This window comes from Oncorhynchus mykiss, chromosome 12 (genome assembly GCF_013265735.2).
Source record: "Oncorhynchus mykiss isolate Arlee chromosome 12, USDA_OmykA_1.1, whole genome shotgun sequence".
Classification (NCBI taxonomy): Eukaryota; Metazoa; Chordata; class Actinopteri; order Salmoniformes; family Salmonidae; genus Oncorhynchus; species Oncorhynchus mykiss.
The window spans coordinates 57,497,063-57,521,908 of record NC_048576.1 but is presented as its reverse complement, the minus strand read 5'-3'; the positions used below and the strand labels follow the sequence as shown (position 1 = coordinate 57,521,908).

Genomic DNA, 24,846 nt, shown 5'->3' with positions numbered 1-24,846 from the left:
TCATTAAGGATTCCAGCTTTAAGATACAATCTTCAATATTTAGTGCTGTTCAATGATTTCAGCTTTCTAGCAAACCAGTTGTGTGGCTGCCGTACATTTGGTGATTAGTCTTTTGGTCGCCTTGATGAATCTCTGCAGTGCAGTAGAGATTGCTTACTGCTTCCAGACCACTTTCTTATTACAGACCACATTCTCATGGTGTTGCGTCATTAACATTCAGCTGCTCCTGTCCTTCAGGGGAAACATTCTCCCACAGTCCCTCTTTCTTTCCATACCCCACAGTCCCAAACAGCCTCCCAACTCTCCCTCCATAGCCCCTATACAGCCTCCCTCCTCTCACTGTTGTATTGTTTGTACTTTCAAACCAACGCTGCCGGTCATACAACCAACGCTGCTCTCAGGGTAGTGGGCCTTTTCATTAGAGAAGGCTCAATCAGCCCACCACACTGCAGCCTGCCTGGCTGGCACTGAACTCCTATAACCTGTTAGTGAGTCACACTCAGAGCACGGATAAGAAAGTAGAGACTAAAGAGAGATCACAAACACATATCTGGCAATAGCCGTCACTAACACGGAGAGGCTGCTGACTACATACAGACTTGAAATCATTGGCCACTTGAATAAATATATCACTAGTCACTTTATAATGTTTACATATCTTGCATTACTCATCCCATATGTATATACTGTATTTTTATACCATCTATTGCATCTTGCCTATGCCGCTCAGTCATCGCTCATCCATATATTATTATATATTATCCATATATTATTTATTTAACTAGGCAAGTCAGTTAAGAACAAATTCTTATTTTCAATGACGGACTAGGAACAGTGGGTTAACTGCCTTGTTCAGGGGCAGAACGACAGATTTTTACCTTGTCAGCTCTGGGATTCGGTCTTGCAAACTTTCGGTTACTAGTCCAACGCTCTAACCACTAGGCTACCTATACATTTATATGAATATATTCTTATTACATCCCTTTACTTAGCTGTGTGTATTAGGTAGTTGTTGTGGAATTGTTAGATTACTTGTTAGATATTACAGAACTAAAAGCACAAGCATTTCGCTACACTCGCAATAACATCTGCTAACCATGTGCATGTGACCAATAACATTTGATTTGATTTAAAAAGCAACAATATAATCCGACATGCCCTCCCTCCATCTTAACTACATCTGGTCTGACATACATCTAAGACGTAATCATGGACTCCAAAGTTTTATGGACTTAGCGGTTGATCCACCCTGTCCCTTCCCCTTACTTCCCCTTGTCAAGTCCTTGGCACAACACAAACAAGCTCGCTATCCTCCGCGCCTCCAATAAACGGCCAGCTGAACGAACCATTCGAGGGGTGACTGACTTATTTCCAGTTCAGAGGCCCATCATGAGCTTGTGTTTATGTGAAGGCCAGTTGAACAAGGGGCCCTGCCATGTTCTTAATGCCCATATGGAGGACACATATGCGTTGAGGTCACCCTGCTCTGTGTGTATTATGGAGAGAAAGTAGGAATTCGTTTGAGGGGTAAAGTTACAGTAGATCAGTTTCAATGTATGAATGGAGGATCCTGACAGAAAATCAGGAAGGAAGTACCCCTGGAAAAAAAGAAACACTACATCCCTGATTAAATGACTTCTGAGGGATGGAGGGAGCAGCCAGACCTGGCAGAGTTGAGGGTCTGATGGCGAGTGAGCAGATGGACAGACAGAAGAGCTGGAAGTGAGATGGGTTTTTGTCCTTGGAGTCAGTCAGTCAATCAATCAGTTAGCAGCCCCTGGGCAAACACCTCCTCCAACACACTGTTCCCCCGGCTAAGAGAGTATGTTATACTGTAGGGTCATCTGGGTTTGCCATCGGACAGAGCATTAGTGTTGCATGGTATACCAAATATTTGACAAATATTTTTGAAAAATAATAGTACAAAAAACGGTGGAATTTTTGTTACGTTCAGTACTACTGTCAAATGTGTCTCATGTGATTGAGAGGATCAAGTCTGTCTATCAGGACACCCCCTTTATAGTACAAAGAGCAAAGTGCCTGCTCCACTCATTCCTTGCTAGAGCTGTCAGGGCTGCCTTGTTATTTCCCCACTCATGCTGCACAGAAGAATAATGCAGCACAGCATGTAGAAATGTTGAAACTGTTCATTACTGTTCGCAAAACAATGTCCATACAGAACACGTTTACAATGCAAGACGAACTGGTAGCTTCCAGCTTTAATTGTAGGCTAACTTTCCTTGCTAGCTTACAGCTGAAGCAAACATTAATTCACTACCCTAGTACTTTCTGATAATATGCTAACCATAGCGCAAAATATACCGATTTGAAAGCTGATTGTCACTAAAAACTTTATTAATTCACGTAGTCTCCCTCACCACTAAAAACCAATGAACTTCTTTATCCCTTCTTTATCTCACACACCTCCCGTCTAGTTGCCACTAGATTCCATAACCATAAAGCCACTTTCTGCCTCCTAAATGATTCATAAATCATTACTTTCTTAAAGAGACAGCACACACTTTTATAAAAGAAGAGATTGCTTCTTCTGTTCAAATGTTGTTGATCAGTACAAATAAATAATATGGTCTCTGAGCAATTGCCAATAAAACAAGTCCTACATGGAAGGGATTGTTTGTCATCTGTAGCCCCATTAAATCAGCTAAAGCAAGCCCAATAACTCAGTGCATACACACAATCCGATCTAATAATATGCATTCACCTGTATTATGAAGACATTTTTTTATCAACTTTTAAAAAAAGTTAACATATCAACAACAACAAAAAATAGCCACAAGCAAACAAGCATACATACAAACCTTTTACATTAAACAGACACATCATATGAATGAATAATACAGCGTTTTAATTTCCTTTTTGTTACAATTTTTAGTTAAAGTAGTGCCATATCGTTTAAATTCATTCAAGTTAGGTTTTGAGTTAGACCATTTGCATTGGTGAATATTAAATGTACCTAATATTACAAGCAGTTGAATGAAATATACTACATCTTTATCAACGTCAGAATTTATTAAATAAACCTGTCCTGTTTTCTTTGAAACAAAGTTCTGTATGTTCATCCCCAAAAATGTACTGTAAATACAGAAATCCCAACTATAGTCAATATTCAGCTTGAATCTTTACAAAACATGTTTCACAAGATAAATTCTATGTAACATCTTAAATTAAACTTAATTGACCATGTTACTGATTAGGGATGCACAATATATCGGTAACCAAATCAGAATCAGCCGATATTAGCTAAAAATGGCAACATCGGCGATGTGCAAAACCGATGTCAAAGCTGACGTGCATACCTATATAACGTAGGTAGATGACGTAATGACACCTTGAAAAATACAGCGCTACACATGCAACACATCATTCCTAAACTAGCCCACAATGTCTGCTGTGTGGATCTATTTTGAAGTTTCAAAGGAAGAAAACAAAAAGGCCATATGCAGCGTTTGTGCTGCTATTATTTCCCAAGGAGGGGAGAAAGTTAAATCTTTCAATACCACAAACCTGATTACTCATTTGAAAGTGCATCAACCCCAGACGTTCAGCGACGACTTAGAACAAAACCAGAAAAAAATTAACTAAGCGCACACTTCCAACAACTAAACAAGTTCAAGTCGAGCAGTCATTTGAAAGACTAAGAACATTTCAGCGAGACAACTCAAAGGCAAAATCCATTAACGTCAAGATAATGGAATTCATTGCCCTTGACAATCAAACGTTCTCTGTCGTGGATGATGTTGGCTTTCTCCGTCTGGTACACACTACCAAGTAGGTGCTATTTTTCAGATGTTGCCCTACCGGAGTTACACAGTATTGTTGAAACGCACATCCGTGAGCTAGTTGCTATGGCTGTCACTGCTATTAGCTTCACAACTGACATTTGAACCAGCGATGTACTTGTCTGTCCTCTTGCTCAGTTGTGCACCGGGGCCTCCCACTCCTAGTCTGAAGAAGGCCAGTTGTATTGCTTCTTTAATCAGCACAAACAGGTTAGCTGTGCTAACATAATTGCAAAAGGGTTTTCTAATGATAAATTAGCCTTTTAAAATGATAAACTTGGATTAGCTAACACTACGTGCCACTGGAACACATGAGTGATGGTTGCTGATAATGGGCCTCTGTTGGCCTATGTAGATATTCCATTAAAAGTTAGCCATTTCCAGCTACAATAGTCAATTACAACATTAACAATGTCTACACTTTATTTCTGATCAATTTGATGGTATTTTAATGGACCAAAAAATATATCTTTCAAAAACAAGGACCTAAGTGACCCCAAACTTTTAGACGGTAGTGTGTATATATATAAAAAGGAAATATAACATTTACATAAGTATTCAGACCCCATTGTTGAAGCACCTTTGGCAGTGATTACAGCCTTGAGTCTTCTTGGGTAGGATGCTACAAGCTTGGCACACCTGTATTTGGGAAGTTTCTCCCATTTTTCTCTGCAAATCTTCTCAAGCTCTGTCAGGATGGATGGGGAGTGTGACTGCACAGCTATTTTCAGGTCTCTCCAGAGATGTTTGATCGGGTTCAAGTCCGGGCTCTGTCTGGGCCACTCAAGGACATTCAGAGAGTTGTCCCGAAACCACTCCTGCGTTGTCTTGGCTGTGTGCTTAACGTCGTTGTCCTGTTGGAAGGTGAAGCTTCGCCCCAGTCTTAGGTCCTGAGCGTTCTGGAGCAGGTTTTCATCAAGGATCTCTCTGTACTTTGCTCCATTCATCTTTCCCTCGATCCTGACTAGTCCCAGTCCCTGCCACTGAAAAACATCCCCACAGCATGATGCTGCCACAACTATGCTTCATCATAGGGATGAAAGGAGAGCCAGGCATTTACATTTACATTTCAGTGCAGATTGGTGGCGCCAGAAGCCACAGATGCTGTTGGGTGAAAGCAGACAGCATTTGGACTGGTGCTCTCAACATCTGGTGATGAAAACAGCAATGTTTAGCTACAGTAGGCCTCAACCCAAACAGCCCAACAGCCAGATACCTATGACATCATGTTTGGCCATCCATTTTAGATGACATCTTCCTGTAAAATAATTCTGATTCAGTTTGTGGGGATGAATTGGCAGAGCTGAAACTGATGTAGAAATGAATGATGGTCCTCTCTCGTGCTGGCAGCAATGCTAAAGATGATGAATGGATGGATGGATACACAGACTACAGGAATGGATGTCTGTCACAGTTGTACTGCTAACGGAATATCAAATATATTCTAAAAACTCCAATACTCCCCAAATGAGTCCAGCACTAGCAGTGATCGATAGTTACATAGCGATACTGACAATTTTTGTTAGGTAACGTTTTTTTCCATGACTGTCATGGAAAGAGCGGGTGTTCTTAATGTTTTGTACACTCAGTGTATAGTGAGCAATATGTTTGGAACATCAACTCGTAATTAAACCGCAGTATCGAATCGCAATATATATCATATAAGTACCTAAGTATAGTGACAATATCATATTATGAGGTCCCTGGCAATTTTCAGCCCTAAGCACTAGCAGTTTTCTATCAAGGCAGATAGATGTTATTGCAGAATGAAGGTATGCACATTTTAGATGACAGTTATTGGTCAGCCAAATTAACATTTACATTTTTATTAAGACGCATATTTTTGCATCTCCTTTGCTCCTGATTGCATGTACTAGCATAGAAATAGAATCAAGAGAATGGGCATCTCCATTCAACACAATGATGGCATAATGGGTGGACTGGTGGCCATTGCAAGTGTACCCATAGGAGCAAAGCAGGAAGTAGAAGCAGGAAGTAAAAGCAGGAAGTGTACCAATCAATATATTCTGTGATTTGTTGATTAAACTCAACTGACGTTACAAAATATCCATGCCATTGCATGAGCCACATCAGTTAGCATCATTTGAATTAACATTCTACATTACCATGGAAATTATTGCATCCCAATATCAGGCAGCGATTGCGAGTGGACCAATGAGTTTAACAGGCAAATTGCCAGGGTTAGACGTTTGAAGCCCATTCTATTTCTATGTGTGCTGCTGCAACATAGGGTGTTGCCTAGGCAACCAAAGACTCGTTCGCTAAAAGATCTTGCTTGTTTCAGCAAGGAGCAACAAAGTTTCATCCTATTGTAAAGAGTCCATGTTACCTCAGAAATGGACTCAACAACATGAATGCCTGGACGCCACATCTTCAGTCAGCTGTTCGTTATGATGGTTATTTTATTTTCATGGCGGTCTTCATCCCTAACTGTCAGTTAGACGGTTATACGGTAATTGTGCCGGCCCTACTTCACCGTACACAGGCTTAAGACTAAAGCCCACTCATTTGCTTTTCTAAGCAAATGCCAGGGGAATAGTTGGCCTAGCTATCAAGCTCAGTGGTGAAGCACTGTGTCCTTGAGATATTTTCAGCCCATCGGTTTTTACCAGCCACAGTCCCTGTATCCTTGTTAGTGCCATCTTGCCGAGTTGGCAAGACACCACAAACAGAGCTGGGACCAGTCTAACACATCCTAGTGTCCTGGTATGACCCAGTGGAGAACTCCACTCCACTAAGGCCCAATCCATCAGGTCAGATGTAGCCCTGCTCCAGCCCAGACTGACTGAATGAGCTCAGCCTGGTCTTTATACTGATGTCTAATGGTGTTGGAGCCGATCCACATCCCGTCATCGTTCATTAGGAGGCCTATTGGTTGGAGTCTGCTATCATACGGCAAGTGGTACTGGAGCACCAAGTCTACGACAAAAAGGCTCTTTAACAGCTTCTACCCCCAAGCCATAAGACTGCTGAACAATTCATCAAATGGCCACTCGGACTATTTACATTGATCCGCCCCCCCCCGTGGCCCGTTCTTTTCCCTTCTAGCAGAGTGGTGGTGTAGCTAGTACTTCATGGTTGTGTTCCGAATGGAACCCTATTCCCTATATAGTGCACTATGGGCTCTACTCAAATGTTGTGCACTATATAGGTAATAGGGTGCCATTTTTTTTATTTAACCAGGCAAGTCAGTTAAGAACAAAATCTTATTTACAATGACGGCCTAGGAACACTGGGTTAACTGCCTTGTTCAGTGGCAGAACGACACATTTTTACAGTCTCGGCTCGGTGATTAGATCTAGCAATCTTTCGGTTACTGGCCCAACGCTCTAACCACTAGGCTACCTGCCGCCCCGTGTGTGGTCTGTTGTGTTTGTGTTCTGTTTATGTTCCCCTCCACAAACGGTCATGGTGACCCCTCTCAGACAACAGAAGGGGCTGCAGGCTGTCTGTCAGGCTAGGTACGTACGCTCAGGGCCAGTGGTTTAGTATTCAGACTGCTCCTCTAACTCTCAGCTTTACACACCCACCCCCACCCATACACAGGCAGAGCTGGCTCGCTCATTGGCTCAGTAGGGCAGGCAGATTTAACTCAGCAGCAGAGCAGGTGTCCCTGAACCAGTATTTGCCAGACAGAGAGAGTGTAATAAGAGTGAGGCGAGGTGAGGCTGGCCCACCCCACATTCTACACACCACAGACATACTACACACTCACAGAGACAGAGACCCAACACATACACACACTCCACCCCGCCTAGCTGTGGCCTGCACCAGTCAGTCCATAATCAGGCTGGATGTAAACAGAAATAATTGAAAGCTGTCTTCTCGTTCGTCTCTGTGTTTCAAAACACACGCTGACATCACCAGCCTGGGCCAACTCTGGTTGCCATGGTAACCCCCTTTTTTTCACTCAGCAGACGTTATTTAAAAGACCATTGAGATGTTGCAGTTTCAAAATGGATCTTAGCAGACTCAGAGACTTGACCTAGTTACTACTGTATAGGTGTTTCAAAAAAACACGACAACAGAATCAAATGGTGCATCAATGGTGTAGACAGGATACAATATGAATATTACAAAGCTGATTGAATAATTTAATTCATTTTCATAAAAAATGCAAGGTGGTATTTTAAAAATGGCCTTTCTTGTGAGAATTGAACTGACAGTTAGGCCTATTCTAACGGAAACCCATTACAGCGTTGTAAAACCCCCCAAAACATCCCATTGAGACGGAGCCTGTCCTCCTAGCCTCTGTATGACTCCTGGTATACTGTAGTGAAGCTGACAGGAGTCATGATGAGAGAGGAGACAATGGATCAGAAGAACACGCACAACCTGTACATCACCCTGACAGGTGCTGGTATGTCTGTGTGTGTGTGATGCTTCGTGTGCTGTGAGAAACGTCAGTGCAATCTAGGTCAAAGTGGCCTGTTTTCTTGATAGCGTGTTTTCAGGAGCACTATAGCGTGTATGGTTTCAGCCACCACCACAGAAGTACAGGGTGAGTGTTAAGGAATGCTGCTGCTGACAAGCCTTCTTGTCCTCTCTGTAGTGCTCTCCCCCTCTCATCTCAACCCTTTAGGATTCTCAGATATCCTCTCTTATAGACAGACAGGTGAAAGGGCAGTGTGCACTTTCTCTGAGGTCGGCGTATAGCACCTGTTCAGCCACAGACAGACAGAAGACCCCACGACACCTTAAGACCACAAACAGACCACAGGGCAGTCTACTGAACAGTAAACAGCTTCAAACTAGGGATGGGGTAAAAAGTACAGAGTATCAACTAAACGAACATATCTGTTAGAGACATTTTGCGTGTGAAGGAAAATGTAAATCAACAGTCAGGGTAATGGAACCTACGCTCTTGAAACCAGACTGGTCTACAATTCAGACATGGATTGTGTGTGTGCTAGTCAGAGGGTAAATGGGCATGACAAAATATTCAATTGCCTTTGAACAGGGTATGATAGTAGGTGCCAGGCGTACCGGTTTGAGTGTGTCAAGAACTGCAACGGGTTTTTCACACTCAACAGTTTTCCATACATATCAAGAATGGTCCACCACCCAAAGGACATCCAACTAACTTTATACAACTGACGGGAAGCAATGGAGTCAACATTTGCCAGGATTCCTGTGGAATGCTTGACACCTTGTAGAGTCCATGCCCTGATGAATTGAGGCTGTGCAGAGGGCAAAAGGGGGTGCAACTCAATATTAGGAAGGTGTTGTTAATGTTTTGCACACTCTGTGTATGGTAACAACACAGAACCACCTGAAAGCCACCTGCGATCCCACCGGGACATTCTGGAACGTAGAAATGTGATTATATTTCTATGGGTATGGAGCTGTTGGTGGAAAATAACTGCCTCATCTATCTACACAGGCTTACCCAAGCTAGGGTTTATCCCATTGTTCGTCCTCTTATAAAGACCAGAAGGCATGTCAGGTAAAATGTATGTTTTAAGATGAATAGCTAGGGATGTGGGCCATCAATTCACTAGTTATGTCCTGACTTCTTAACTAAATCGGAGAATCAAGGAGATTCATATTTGGAGCCGGAAGGTCACAGCTGGATAGGTTTTTACCCAATCAAAGAAGGAAGTAGTGCTAGAAGCTGTTCAGAAATGGGACAGAAGACATCCGTAACAAAATGTGGTTCTCTATAGAACTGAATCATTCACTGCCTTTAAATGATCAAAAACATCCAACATTCTGCCTGTCTGTTTGAGATTTTCAACAGGATAGTAACACGTTTAAAATCCCCAAAAACCATTGCCTCATTCAGACATCGCATCATCTGATGGCAATGAGCGTCCCAAACAGTGAAAATGTCATCCATCATCCGCCAACTGCATCCCCTTCCAGCCATCACTCACCAACTTCTCTCTGTCCGCTCTGCCTGCGCATCTAATCCTCTATTATTCGTTTAAATATAATTTAGCCATCTTGGAGACCTTGATCAGTCTTCTGTTGTTACATTGGTACATTTGATACATTGGAACAGCGTGCAGAGCGAGCAAAGTTGATCAATTGTATATCATTTCATCCCTGACATAACCAAGAGCACAGGGCAATCTGAGCATAGGCTTTGCAAGTTCAGGCAGCAGTGCCAGCTTCGCAACAGGCATGCTTGTCTAGCTCAAATTGTTACAAACAATATCACTCTTGGCCTCCCCAGTGGTGCAGCGGTCTAAGGCAATGCATCCCAGGCTGTGTCGCAGCCGGCTGCGACCAGGAGACCCTTGAGGCGGCGCACATTTGGCCCAGCGCCGTCCGGGTTAGGGGAGGGTTTGGCTGGTTCAGGATGTCCTTGTCCCATCCCGCATACACGCCGACTTCGGTCGCCAGTTGTACGGTGTTTTCTCCGACACATTGGTGTGGCTGGCTTCCAGGTTAAACGAGTAGTGTGTCAAGAAGCAGTGCGGCTTGGCAGGGTCATATTTCGGAGGACGCACGGCTCTCGACCTTGGCCTCTCCCAAATGCGTACGGGAATTGCAGCGATGGGACAAGACTGTATTGGATATCGCAAAATTGGGGAGAAAAAGGGTTAAAATAAATTATAAAATAATAATAATATGACTCTCATAACAGGAGTTACCTTTTTTTCCTCCCCTGTACGATTTCACGCGCATTTAATATAATTTCACAAACCATGTGACCGGACATTTTTTGTACTAATCCTGGCCTGCTAATTATTGGTTTGATAACAAACAACGTTGTTCAGTCATGTTACCTAGCTAGCTAACAACCTGGTAACTTGACAGTAGGTCTAGGCAAATTTGATTGGCCCAGGAAGAAAGGGTCTGCTACTAATGAGATGTGCTTCAAAAGGTAGGATTCATATAGGCCTAACTATACATAAAATATCTCTCTTTCTGGTGCTCCTTACATTCTGTTTGATGCCTAACGTTTTTAAAGTTGGGAGCAGTGTGTGTGTTTGTGGGAGCGAGAGTGATGTGTGTTTATGAGAGAGGGAGACCGAGTGTGTGTGAGGGAGGGAGAGTGTGTGTATATGTCTGTTAACTGAAGAGTAGAAGGTTTCATGCAGTGTTTTCCCCTTACTGCCAAAATGACATGCAGATCATTATGCATGTATTCTGAACAAAAATATAAATGCAGCATGTAAAATGTTGGTCCTATGTTACATGAGCTGAAATAAAAGATCCCATGCACCTGACGAATGTGGCATATCAAGAAGCTAATTAAACAGCATGATCATTACACATGTGCTGATGACAATAAAAGAGCATTCTAATCTACAGATGTCTCAAGTTGAGGGAGCGTGCAATTGGCATGCTGACTGCAGGAATGTCCACCAGAGCTGTTGCCAGAGAATGTAATGTGCATTACGCTACCATAAGCCGCATTTCCAATGTTGTTTTAGAGAATTTGGCCTCACAACCACAGATCACGTGTGCCCACGCCAGCCTAGGACCTCCACATCTGGCTTTTTCAGCCGCTGGATTGTCTGAGACCAGACACCCGGACAGCTGATGAAACTGTGGGTTTGCACAACAGAATAATTTCTGCACAAACCATCAGAAACGTCTCAGGGAAGCTCATCTGCATGCTCGTTGTCCTCACCAGGGTCTTGACCTGAATGCTGTAACCGACTTCAGTGGCCAATGTTCACTTTCAATAGAGGTGTGTTCGGATGAATCCCGGTTTCAACTGTACCGGGCAGATGGCAGACATCAATAGTGTATGGCGTTGTGTGGGAAAGCGGTTTGCTGATGTCAACTTTGTGAACAGAGTGCTCAATGGTAGTTGGGTTATGGTATGGGCGCTGATAAGTTACAGACAACAAAAACAATTGCATTTCATCGATGGCAAATTGTCGTGACATTCATCCACCGCCATTACCTCATGTTTCAGCATGATAATGCACAGCCCCATGTCACAAGGATCTGTACACAATTCCTGGAAGCTAAAAATGGCACAGTTTTTCCATGGCCTGCATACTCACCAGACATGTCACCCGTTGAGCATATTTTGGATGTTCTGGATCTTTGTGTACAACAGTGTGTTCCAGTTGCAGTAACTTCGCACAGCCAACAGCCTGATTAACTTTATGCTAAGCAGATTTGTTGCGCTGCATGAGGCAAACAGTGGTCACACCAGATACTGACTGGTTTTCTGATTCATGTCCCTACTTTTTTTTTTTTTAAAGGTATCTGTGACCAACAGATGAGTATCTGTATTCCCAGCCATGTGAAATCCATAGATTATGTTTAGAAAACGGGAACAAGCACCACGAGGACAGGGCGCTAGGCCACTCCAAATTCTTCCCCCCATGGTATCGTGATACTACTAGGTATCGTGATACTTGGCCTGGTATCATAAGTAAACATTTTGCAGCGTGACAACACTAAATTGGATAAAACCAATTCATAGTAGGTTGACCCAAGTATGAAAAATGACTGTAGCTGGTACATTGAGTAAGTTAATCATAAAGTTACTGGCCCCCTCACACCCATGTCAAACACTTGGATTGAATAGGCAGGCATTACTTACAGCATTATGCAAGGCCACGTAATGCCAGAGATTTTATCATCTCAGCTAATTTAGATACGTAACGCCTTAAAAACGTCACAGGTGCACATCATACGGCTCTGTTTACAAACTGTATTCAAGCAGAACGAAACTGGTAACAAACCCCTTTTCGTGTTCTGAATTTTAGCTAGCAAGCTACTTACCAGCATGACGAAAGTTAAACACACTGTGTTGTGACTGGATGCCATAGTGTTAATTTAACGTTACACTATTTTCAGAAGATTGAAGACATCCGACAGCAGTGGCTGCTATTCATTTCGGGTGGAGAGGCTGCACCGAAAATTATGATCATGTCATGTGTGCGTAGTCCACATAGCTTTATCAATTGGGGAGAACATTTGATAGGTGTTGCCAGGAAGCTAATCCTGAAGACGCCATCATTAACAGTGGACCTTGCCAACGCTGACCATAATGTGACTGTCTGAGTTTGATGACTCTGACACTGGCTGTGGCTTTAACTGTGGCTGCTTTGACGGTATATGTTCTGTAACACCTGATAGTCACTATATGGTTTTTGTTCTTCCATACCTAAGCCCCCTACATTGAGTCTGAGAACTTCCAGCACACAGCTGAAACGAAGGAATGTTGTCCACAAAAGGAGATGTGGTATGTATAGTATTTGTCATTTATCCATGAAAATCACATTTGCAATTCCATTGAGTGGGTTGTTGTCTTACAGCTAATGTAGCTTCTATCATTGGGGCTCATCATCAACTATTTCACTTTCCATTATCATCAAGCTAGAATTATAGACATTTTACAAAATTCTACATCTATTCTGTCTGCATAGGCAACCACCGCAGAAGGAATGCTGTGATACAAAATCAGCTTTCCCAAAGGCTAACAAATATGCTGTGAAGACAGACCAAAGGGGGGGGATATGCTGAGGTCAACCTTGATCCAGCGCCGTACGTGGGGAAGCTGTGCGAGATGTCCATCCCAGGACCCCTGTCTGCCCAGTGTGAGAGACCTGATAAGGAGGAGGCCATAGCTGGATTTGTCTCCCACTTCCATCTTGGGGGTGACTGAGGTCTGCTTAATTGAAACGGGGTAGATGGGTCCCCCTCCCCATCAATCTCTGTAGTTGGTTGAATTTCCTAAAGCCTAAGTAATTCACTTTTAAGTGACGTGAGATAAGTGTTAAAAAATGTACGAATCAACGTGTGCTGCCGACTATAGGGCGGATTGGTGTTTATATTAGGCTTACGGCTCTAATACATTATATGTCAAATGATATCTCACCATTATTGCTGACCTTTATTTCTCATAAGTGTTCATGTTGATAAATATTTTGGCTATGTTGGCCTATCGTAAATGTCTGATCAATACATAAAACTCTAATTTATAATGCCAATGTCACGCCCTGATCTGTTTCACCTGTCCTTGTGATTGTCTCCACCCCCTCCAGGTGTCGCTTATTTTCCCCGGTGTATTTATCCCTGTGTTTCCTGTCTCTCTGTGCCAGTTCGTCTTGTCTGTTCAAGTCAACCAGCGTGTTTTTCCCGTGCTCCTGCTTTAACTATTCTCTTTTGCTAGTTCTCCTGATTTTGACCCTTCCTTATTTCTGGACTCTGTACCCACCTGCCTGACCATTCTGTCTGCCCTGACCTCGAGCCTGCCTGCCACACTGTAGCTCCTGGACTCTGAACTGGTTTTGACCTTTTGCCTGTCCACGACCATTCTCTTGCCTACCTCTTTTGGAATAAAATAAATAAGACTCAAACCATCTGCCTCCCGAGTCTGCATCTGGGTCTGGCCTTGTGCCCTTATAGCTAATAGAGAAGGAACCAATTAATTGTCCAGTATACTTTATTGTATGCTGTTTTCACATACCTTCCCTTATGTCTAAGCTTCTAAGGTGATTCAGACTTAACTAATTCTTGGGAAGAAGTGAACTGTATTCTGTAATAAGTTACAAAAAAATATAAACACAATTGTGTATTGCTACTGTTTGTCTGATATCCAACAGTCCATGATCAGCTCTGTTGACCATGAGAGCATTTTGCAGAGAATATAGAGTGAGGTATACTAAACTCAGCAACAACAAAAATAAAAATGGCAGTTTTTCAGGACCCTGTCTTTCAAAGATAATTCTTAAAAATCCAAATCCAAATTACAATTAAGATCTGTGAAGTTAAGGGTTTAAACACTGTTTCCCATGCTTGTTCAATGAACCATAAACAATTAATGAACATGCACCTGTGGAACGGTCGTTAAGACACTAACAGCTTACAGACAGTAGGCAATTAAGGTCACAGTTATGAAAACTTAGGACACTAAAGAGGCCTTTCTACTGACTTTGAATAACACCAAAAGAAAGATGCCCAGGGTCCCTTCTCATCTGCGTGAACGTGCCTTAGGCATGCTGCAAGGAGGCATGAGGACTGCAGATGTGGTCAGGGCAATAAATTGTAATGTCCATACTGTGAGATGCCTAAGACAGCGCTACAGGGAGACAGGACAGACAGCTGATCGTCCTCACAGTGGCAATCCCTCCATCAGTGCTCAGACTGTTCGCAATTGCTGAGAGAGGCTGGACTGAGGGCTTGTAGGCCTGTTGTAAGGCATGTCCTCACCAGACATCACTGGCAACAACGTCGCCCATGGGCACAAACCCACCATCGCTGGACCACACAGGACAGGCAAGAAGTGCTCTTCACTGACAAGTTGCAGTTTTGTCTCATCAGGGGTGACGGTCAGATTTGCGGATTTGGATCAATTTGGCCCCGTCGTGGTCTGGGGCGGTGTGTCACAGCATCATCGAACTGATCAATCTCAACGCTGTGCGTTACAGGGAAGACATCCTCTTCCCTCATGTGGTACCCTTCCTGCAGGCTCATCCTGACATGACACTCCAGCATGACAATGCCACCAGCCATACTGCTCGTTCAGTGCGTGATTTCCTGCAAGACAGGAATGTCAGTGTTCTGCCATGGCCAGCGAAGAGCCCGGATCTCAATCCCATTGAGCACGTCTGGGACCTGTTGGGTAAGGGCTAGGGCCATTTCCCCCAGAAATGTCCGGGAACTTGCAGGTGCCTTGGTGGAAGAGTGGGGTAACATCTCACAGCAAGAACTGGCAAATCTGGTGGAGTCCTTTGTTCAGGGACACATTAAATTTATGTTGGTTACATGTCTGTGGAACTTGTTCTGTTTATGTCTCAGTTGTTGAACCCTGTTATGTTCATACAAATATTTACACATGTTAAGTTTGCTGAAAATAAACGCAGTTGACAGTGAGAGGATGTTTCTTTTTTTTGCGGAGTTTGTTTAGGCTCAGAATGATGTGGCCCATTGTTTACCTGGTCATCAATGGTCATCATCATTGACACTTACCTGGCAATGACCAAAAGGGTGTTTCAAAGAGTTGTCAGTCAAGGTGAGCTCAATAATATAAACTCCCTGCCACTAAGCCTGTTCTTTCAGGCTTCCTGATAGTAAGAGATGAGAGAAAAGGTCCAATATCTTCAAATTTGATCATTTTAATAGTGTAAACTATTATGGGTGATGTTTTGGTGATGTTTTGGTCATTCAAAGGCTATTTTTACTTGGGAAATAGGATGACTGTGTGGGACCTTTAAGGTAGCCTAGTTGGTGTCACGTTGGTATGAATGAGTCGGGAGACAGGCGCAGGAATGCGCAATAGGGTTTTTATTTCTTTACCCAAATTACGGCGTGCACTGTAAAGGCAGAGGGACGAGGACCAAACAAACACGTATACAACACACAGGGTTGAAACCTAAATAAAAGAGCGAGGAGTACCTCAAATAAATAAAACAATGATGATTATCAAACGGGACGAGACCAGTAATCATCTGCGCAATCCACAAGGGTACGAAAGCCAAAACACACAGCACAGGTACTCACAAGACCAACAGACATTGTAACTGCGCCACCCGGGAGGCCGGGTGGTCTAGAGACTCTGGGTTCGCTCCCAGGATCTGTTGCAGCCGGACGCAACCGGGAGGTCCATGGGGTGACGCACAATTGGCCTAGCGGCGTCCGGGTTAGGGAGGGTTTGGCTGTTAGGGTTATTCTTGTCTCATCGCGCACCAGCGACCCCTGTGGCAGGCCGGGCGCAGTGTGCGCTACCCAAGGTAGCCAGGTGCACAGTGTTTCCTCCGACACATTGGTGCGGCTGGTTTCCGGGTTGGAGGCGCGCTGTGTTAAGAAGCAGTGCGGTTTGGTTGGGTTGTGTTTCGGAGGACGCATGGCTTTCGACCTTCGTCTCTCCCGAGCCCGTACGGGAGTTGTAGCGATGAGACAAGATAGTAGCTACTAACAATTGGATACCACGAAATTGGGAGGAAAAATAAAAAAATATATTAAAAAAACAGACATTGTAACAATAATCGACAGGACAATGGTAAACAAAGGACACACTTCTACAATTACTAATCACTAGGAATAGGGGCCAGGTGTGCGTAATGAAAGTTCTGGAGGGATTTGTGACAGTTGGTGAGCCATCTGCATTTACAGTAATAGCTCACCTCCGATTCATTTAGGAAAATGCAACATTAACAAACTGGAGACTCCGTGTGAATGCTTCCAGAGTTCCTAACCCTGAAAGAGCCATGAAGTCTGCTGCTGCATCTGAAGATAATATCTAATGAATACAGGCCTGAGCGCGTATCCACTAAGCATCTCAGAATAAGTGCTGATCTAGAATATGTCCATAGAATCTTATTATTTATAATCTAGAAGGCAAAACAAAGCCCAGATCAGCAAAAATTATCCTAGATCAGCACTCCTACTCTGAGACACTGTGTGTGTACAGCTCTTGGCAAGACTGAAAACCCTACGTCTCCCCTCCATCCCCCAAAACGACACACAGTAAAATGAAGTCGCTCCCCCCTTTTTTAATTACGATAGCAGGGAGAGAGGGGCAAAAACAATATTCACCCCAGACTGGTTTATAATTGCATTCCATTAATCTGGGAACCACCACCACAGACCGGCCTTACACAATGACAACAATGAAGCGTTAAGACAGACAGAGAGAGAGAGCCTAATCAATGGCATCCCTGTGTGTGTGTGTATACAGTTGAAGTCGAAGGTTAACATACACTTAGATTGGAGTCATTAAAACTTGTTTTCAACCACTCTACAAATTTCTTGTTAACAAGCTATAGTTTTGGCAAGTCGGTTAGGATATCTACTTTGTGCATGACACAAGTCATTCTTCCAACAATAGTTTACAGACAGATTATTTCACTTATTATTCACTGTATTCCAGTGGGTCAGACGTTTACACACACTAAGTTGACTGTGCCTTTAAATAGCCTGGAAAATTCCCCAAAATTATGTCATGGCTTTAGAAGATTCTGATATTCTGCTAATTTACATAATTTGAGTCAATTGGAGGTGTGCCTGTGGATGTATTTCAAGGCCTACCTTCAAACTCCGTGCCTCTTTGCTTGACATCATGGGAAAATCAAAAGAAATCATCCACGACCTCAAAAAATACATTGTAGACCTCCACAAGTCTGGTTCATCCTTGGGAGCAATTTCTTAACGCCTGACGGTACCACGTTCTGTACATACAATAGTACGCAAGTATAAACACCATGGGACCACGCAGCCGTCATCCCACTCAGGAAGGAGACGTGTACTGTCTCCTAGAGATGAACGTACTTTGGTGCGAAAAGTGCAAATCAACCCCAGAACAGCAGCAAAGGACCTTGTGAAGATGCTGGAGGAAAACAGGTACAAAAGTATCTATATCCACAGTAAAAACGAGTCCTATATCGACATAACCTGAAAGGCCGCTCAGCAAGGAAGAAGCCACTGCTCCAGAACCGCATAAAAAAGCCAGACTACGGTTTGCAACTGCACATGGGGACAAAGATTGTACTTTTTAGTGAAATGTCCTCTGGTCTGATGAAACAAGAATAGAACTGTTTGGCCATAATGACCATCATTATGTTTGAGGAAAAAGGGGGAGGCTTGCAAGTCGAAGAACACCATCCAAACCGTGAAGCACAGGGGTGGCAGCATCATGTTGTGGGGGTGCTTTGCTGCAGGAGGGACTGGTGCACTTCACAAAATAGATGACATCATGAGGGGGGAAAATTATGTGGATATATTGAAGCAACATCTCAAGACATCAGTCAGGAAGTTAAAACTTGGTCGTAAATGGGCAATGACCCCAAGCATACTTCCAAAGTTGTGACAAAATGGCTTAAGGACAACAAAGTCAAGGTATTGGAGTGGCCGTCACAAAGCCCTGACCTCAATTCTATAGAACATTTGTGGGCAGAACTGAGAAAGCGTGCGCAAGCAAGGAGGCCTACAAACCTGACTCAGTTACACCAGCTCTGTCAGGAGGAATGGGCCAAAATTCACCCAACTTATTGTGGGAAGCTTGTGGAAGGCTACCCAAAACAAGTTAAACAATTTAAAGGCAACACTACCAAATACTAATTGAGTGTATGTAAACTTATGACCCACTGAGAATGTGATGAAAGAAATAAAAGCTGAAATAAATAATTATCCCTGTATGTATGTATTTGAGGTTAGTTGAACTGCTCTACTGGCAGTTGAACTTCTAGGCAGAGTTGAAAAGAAAAAGCCATATCTCAGACTGGCCAATAAAAATAAAAAGAACAGAGCAGAGAAACTCTGTAATCGAACCCACAAATTCTGATGCTCCAGATACTCAACTAGTCTAAAGAGGGACAGTTTTATTGCTTCTTTAAAATCAGAACAGTTTTCAGCTGTGCTACCATCATTGCAAAAGGGTTTGCTAATGATCAATTAGCCTTTTAAAATTATAAACTTGGATTAGCAAATACAACATGCCATTGGAACACAGAAGTGATGGTTACTGATAATGGGCCTCTGTACACCTATGTAGATATTCCATTAAAAATCAGCTAGAGGTGATATGTGGTGATAGTGGTGATATGAATCATATACATCATTGCTTTCAACTATCAGAAAGTAGTCTGGCCCATTATGAAGTCTCGTAGATCGATGCGTTGCACTCTTTGTGTTTATAAAGCCCACTTGCATAAACTTCCGTCCCACCTTACTTCATTGTTAACCTACAGACGTACGAGCTACCTGGCCCTGTGTAGATCCCTTCAATCTCCACTGAGTTAGGTCAATCTGCTTTTTTTTCCTTCACCTTACTTGTGTGGAATAATCTCCAAAGCTCTCTAAAATTGGAAGAGTTGGTGCCTCTAGGGAAATTCAGTCAGCTGATTGAGGACCTTTTTCCTGACAAATGTGTATGTTTGATATGATTGTGTTTTGATTTTCGTGTATTGATGTGTATATTGATGAGTATAGCGTAAATGGATGTGTATTAATGTGTATGTTTGATACAGGACTCCCTGTTAAAAAAAAAGGTTCAATAAAAACTAAAACGAATACAAATGGGAGATTTGTGTACACTAACTCAAGGTTAAAGTACAGTGTAATTCAAGGGACAAATCAGTTATGCACAAGTAGTATAAAGTAGGTGTTTTCGGCTTATGCATCCCCCCGTCTTCATTCATACTGTATGTGACAGGGGAGAACATTAACCACTTTCTACTGGAATCCTGTTATAATAAAAGACAGAATTCCTTCTTCAGCCAATGACAAGTAAAAGAGAAGTTCAAAACATGTTGCAGCGCTACTTCTAGACAAAAGCAAGTATGTGAGAAGGCACTGAGTGGATTTCTTTCTCTCCTCTTTGTTACCATCGATCAGGAAGTGATACGAAGTGATGAACGGTGGGATAGACCCCCGAAACAAAACCTTTGATGATCCCACTGACTTGTTAAAACTGCAGAAGTGCCAGGGAGGGAGTGATGCAAGAATGTTCTGTTCCCTCTTCTTCCCTCCCAAGAGTGGGAGTATTGTTCTCCAACAACAACAAAAAAGAGAAACTAACCATCTCTGACCTACATCAACACTGTACAGTTACAGACTCACAATGACCAGAGAATGGAAATGACAACTGCAAAAATGTACTTAGATGTTATTCTGCCATCAGAAGTTCTCTTTTAACACATTACTCTATTCCACCTCAATTCAAAATGTAATTGAGCTTTTGCCATGGTGCATTCGATGGGAAAACAAACACATTCTGTCTGATCTGTTAGGGAAAATCAATGCCCAGAGACCTGCCACCTCTTTTCCAATTAGCCAACGTCTCTTATTTCACTTAACCGAGTACTGAGAATAGTCCCTTTTTATAGCCCGTTTTACTGAACATCTCCTTTATTTCTCCCTATCCATTTTGGTTTCCTCATTAGAAGCACACTGACAGGCCTCACCAGCCACCATGTAATCTTGGTGTGGTGTGCAGAGCTTCAGCGGTACCCAGACTACAGTACCCACAATCCACCTGTCCCACAAAGTCCTAACTATCTGCTGAAACAAGCTGGACTAGAGCAACACAGAGCTCATATCACAACAGCACAAAAGAGAGAAGCAGAATTGAAATAATTCCTAGACTTTTAGTTTCATCCTTGAACTAAACTGACAGAAATCAGCAGTTTGTCAACACTGTTAATCAATAATCTGGGTCATTCACTTCCAGCATTGGGTTACAATACATGTATTTGTTGTCATTGCAGAAAGCATAAATGGCTGAGAAATGAGTTGTCCCCAGTTTATGCGCTTGTATTGTTGGATGCTGTGAAATAAAATGAACAGAATGCTCTATTAGGATACATTTATTTTTTTTACGCAAATTGGATGGCTGGCATTCAAGAAGCGGTGCAATACTCGAGTGGCTTCTTCTAGAACACTTCATCAGCTTGACTTAGTACCATGCTCAAGTAGTAGATTGCCATGTAAATAAATAGCCAGCTGGGGCAATGTTTCCTCAGTCTCCGGTGGTGCTAAGTATACTACTGTGTCTACAGCACTTCTTTTTTGGCAAAGCAAGCTAGATAAATACTCCCAAGTTTAATATGGGCATCTTGTTATAGCACTTGTACACTTAACCTCTGCCTCGTTAATTGAAATCTACAGAAGACTGGGACCACGTACAGTGCAAAATCCTAGAGGGAAAAAAATGAATACCCCCAGAACTAGCCTCAGCAGACTCTCTATAGATTTCATTTCCCAGGATCTTAATTGTGATTATGAGAGGAAAACCGGTAGCTGGCTTGTCTAATACAGCTTAATGTCTCCCAAAGAAACTGTCAAATTTCAATAAAGATCCAGAGAATGAAACGACAATATCTGTCTGCTGAGGCTAGTTCTGACTGTGGGCTCTGTCTGAGGGGTGATTAATAACAGCAGCTCTCCCCCCCTCTCTCCCTGGCCCTCCACTCATCTATTAGTTATGAAACAACCCTTAAGTGTCCTCTCCAATCCCATCCTGCAGTTGTCACCGATCCATCGCCGCCGGGCACTTTACGATGAAAGATTAGGGGGGGGTCTCAGCTTGTGCGCCGCAGACAAACAAAGAGACCTCCCCCACCAAAAAACACCCCCAATGTTACACACCACACACACTCCCCCAATAACACTGCTGTTACCCCAAACAGACATGCAGACACAAACACACACTTGCCCAGAACTCCCCTTCTCTCTCTATACTAAAGACCCTGTGGGTCATTCTGTTAATACTACCCAGAGGCACTGCCCAAAATTTAAAAAAGGACCGTCTGGATGTGACCCCCAACGCTGCCAGTGTGTCTGCCCTCCATATGCTGCTAACGGGAGGATCTGAGACACTGAAGCGCTGAGGTAACATGCGAGGCACCTCTGTCTGGCTCTTACTTAACCTAATCTTAACCCAGGTCTAAGCTAAATGAAATGGTTGGGTGCTGCTATTGACATGTTACTACAGGTTTTAAATGGATGATGAGGTTGTTTTGTCAAAAACACGAATTTTGCTCTCATGCTAGCTAGCAATTTCATTCTATTCTAGGTAGGAATTCATAACAAATTGTCCAGGAAAGCCAAATCAATCATGTGACATACGAACCCCTCCCCCACCTACCCTCATCGCCAGCCATGTTATGTTTTACCTGCCCTTTCCAAAGTGTGATCTTAGCAGCTTGTTGTCCCATCATCCTCATAAACCTCCTCTCAATTAAAGACCTAGAGGTCGGCTCAGATTTTAACCCCTCAATAACCGCTCTCCTCATTGGACTTAAAGTATAGTAATTAAGACTGACGCCGCCGCTCATCTCATAGCCCATGCATAAAATACATAAACCAAAGCCAGGGGTCGGGTGTGTGCGTGCGTGCGTGCGTCTGCTAATGTGTGTGTGTTTCTGAGGAGGTGTCAGACATGAGGAGGACATTGTCTGGCCTTTTAAAATTCAAAAGATGGGGGTGAGAAACATCAAGGGTCACCAAATTATTCAACGTAGTGCATTGTCAGCACAAAATGTTATGTCTGCACTCAGGTAGCCTAGAGATGATTTGTCTACCCTCCCTTCATCCCTCATCCCCCTTCCCTCGATCCTCCACCAGAACCTAAATCCTGGCTGCTTCAAAAGGATACGAAGCCTTAATCTCGTCAAAGAGAAATGCATATTGCATATGCACATCAACGCCTCTGCTTCCCACCCCACCATCACCCCCACTTCAGTTGGTCACAACTTCATTAAGAATGGACAATAGACTACAGATTATGGTAAAATGTAACCAATACAGGCAGAATTTTAAGTTACAAATCAAATTGAATTTGTCACATGCACCGAATACAACAGTGAAATGCTTACTTTACAAGCCCTTAACCAACAATGCAGTTAAGAAAATAAAAGTTAAGAAAACATTTACTAAATAAAATAAAGAGCAACAATAAAATAACGAGGCTATATACAGGGGGTACCGGTAAAGAGTCAATGTGAATGGGGTACACGTTAGCCGAGGTAATTTTGGTAATATGTACATGTAGGTAAGGGTAACGTGACTATGCATAGATAATGAACAGCGAGTAGCAGCAGTGTAAAAAAGGGGGAGGGAAGTCAATGCAAATAGTTTGGGTAGCCATTTGATAAGCTGTTCAGCAGTCTTATGGTTTGGGGGTAAAAGCTGTTAAGAAGCCTTTTGGACATACACTTGGCGCTTCAGTACCGCTTGCCATGTGGTAGCAGAGAGAACAGTCTATGCCTAGTGTGACTGGAGTCTTTTTTAGGGCTTTCCTCTGACCACCGCCTGGTATAGAGGTCCTGGATGGCAGGAAGCTTGGCCCCAGTGATGTACTGGGCCGTACCCACTACCCTCTATAGCATCTTGTGGTCGAAGGCTGAGCAGTTGCCATACCAGGTGGTGATGCAACCAGTCAGGATGCTCTCAATGGTGCAGCTCTATAAAGTTGAGAGGATCTGAGGACCCATGCCAAATCTTTTCAGTCTCCCGAGGGGGAATAAGCGTTGTCATGCTCCCTTCAAGACTGTCTTGGTGTTTGGACCATGATAGTTTGTTGGCGATGTGGACACCAAGGACCCTGAAGCTCTCAACCAGCTCCACTACAGCCCCATCGATGAGAATGGGGGGCGTGTTCGGCCCTCCTTTTCCTGTAGAGCACGATCACCTCCTTTGTTTCGATCACGTTGTGGGAGAGGCTATTGTCCTGGCACCACACTGCCAGGTCTCTGACCTCCTCCCTATAGGCGGTCTCGTTGTTGTCGGTGATCAGGCCTACCAATATTGTGTCGTCTGCAAACTTAATGAGGGTGTTGAGGATCAAGCGTGGCAGATGTGTTGCTATCTACCCTCACCACCTGGGGGCGGCCCGTCAGGAAGTGCAGGATCCAGTTGTGTTTAGTCATTGGATCCTTAGCTTAGTGATGAGCTTTGAGGGTACTATGGTGTTAAACGCTGAGCTGTAGTCAATGAATAGCATTCTCACATAAGTGTTCCTTTTGTCCAGGTGGGAAAGGGCAGTGTGGAGTGCAATAGAGAATGCATCATCTGTGGATCTGTTTGGGCAGTATGCAAATTGGAGTGGGTCTAGGGTTTCTGGGATAATGGTGTTGATGGTGTTGATGTGAGCCATTACCAACCTTTCAAAGCACTTCATGGCTATGGATGTGCTACGGGTCTGTAGTCATTTAGGCAGGTTGCATTTGTGTTCTTGGGCACAGGGACTATGGTGGTCTGCTTGAAACATGTTGGTATTTACAGACTCAATCAGGGACATGTTGAAAATGTCAGTGAAGACACCTGCCAGTTGGTCAGCACATGCCCGGAGCACACGACCTGGTAATCCGTCTGGCCCCGCAACCTTGTGTATGTTGACCTGTTTAAAGGTCTTGCTCACGTTGGCTACGGAAAGCGTGATCACACAGTCGTCCGGAACAGCTGATGCTCTCATGCATGCCTCGGTGTTGCTTGCCTGGAAGCGAGCATAGAAGTGATTTAGCTCGTCTGGTTGGCTCATGTCACTGGGCAGTTCGCGGCTGTGTATCGCTTTGTAGTCTGTAATAGTTTGCAAGCTCTGCCACATAAGACGAGCGTCAGAGCCGGTGTAGTATGATTCAATCTTAGCCCTGTATTGACGCTTTGCCTG

At 43.4% G+C, this 24,846-nt stretch overlaps 1 protein-coding gene across 8 annotated transcripts in view; it reads right to left on the bottom strand.

Annotated features, from left to right (window-relative positions):
* The window catches only part of LOC110537838 (peripheral-type benzodiazepine receptor-associated protein 1), a 182,021-nt gene that overhangs the window by 96,444 nt on the left and 60,731 nt on the right, over positions 1 to 24,846 (bottom strand). The window lies entirely within an intron of this gene.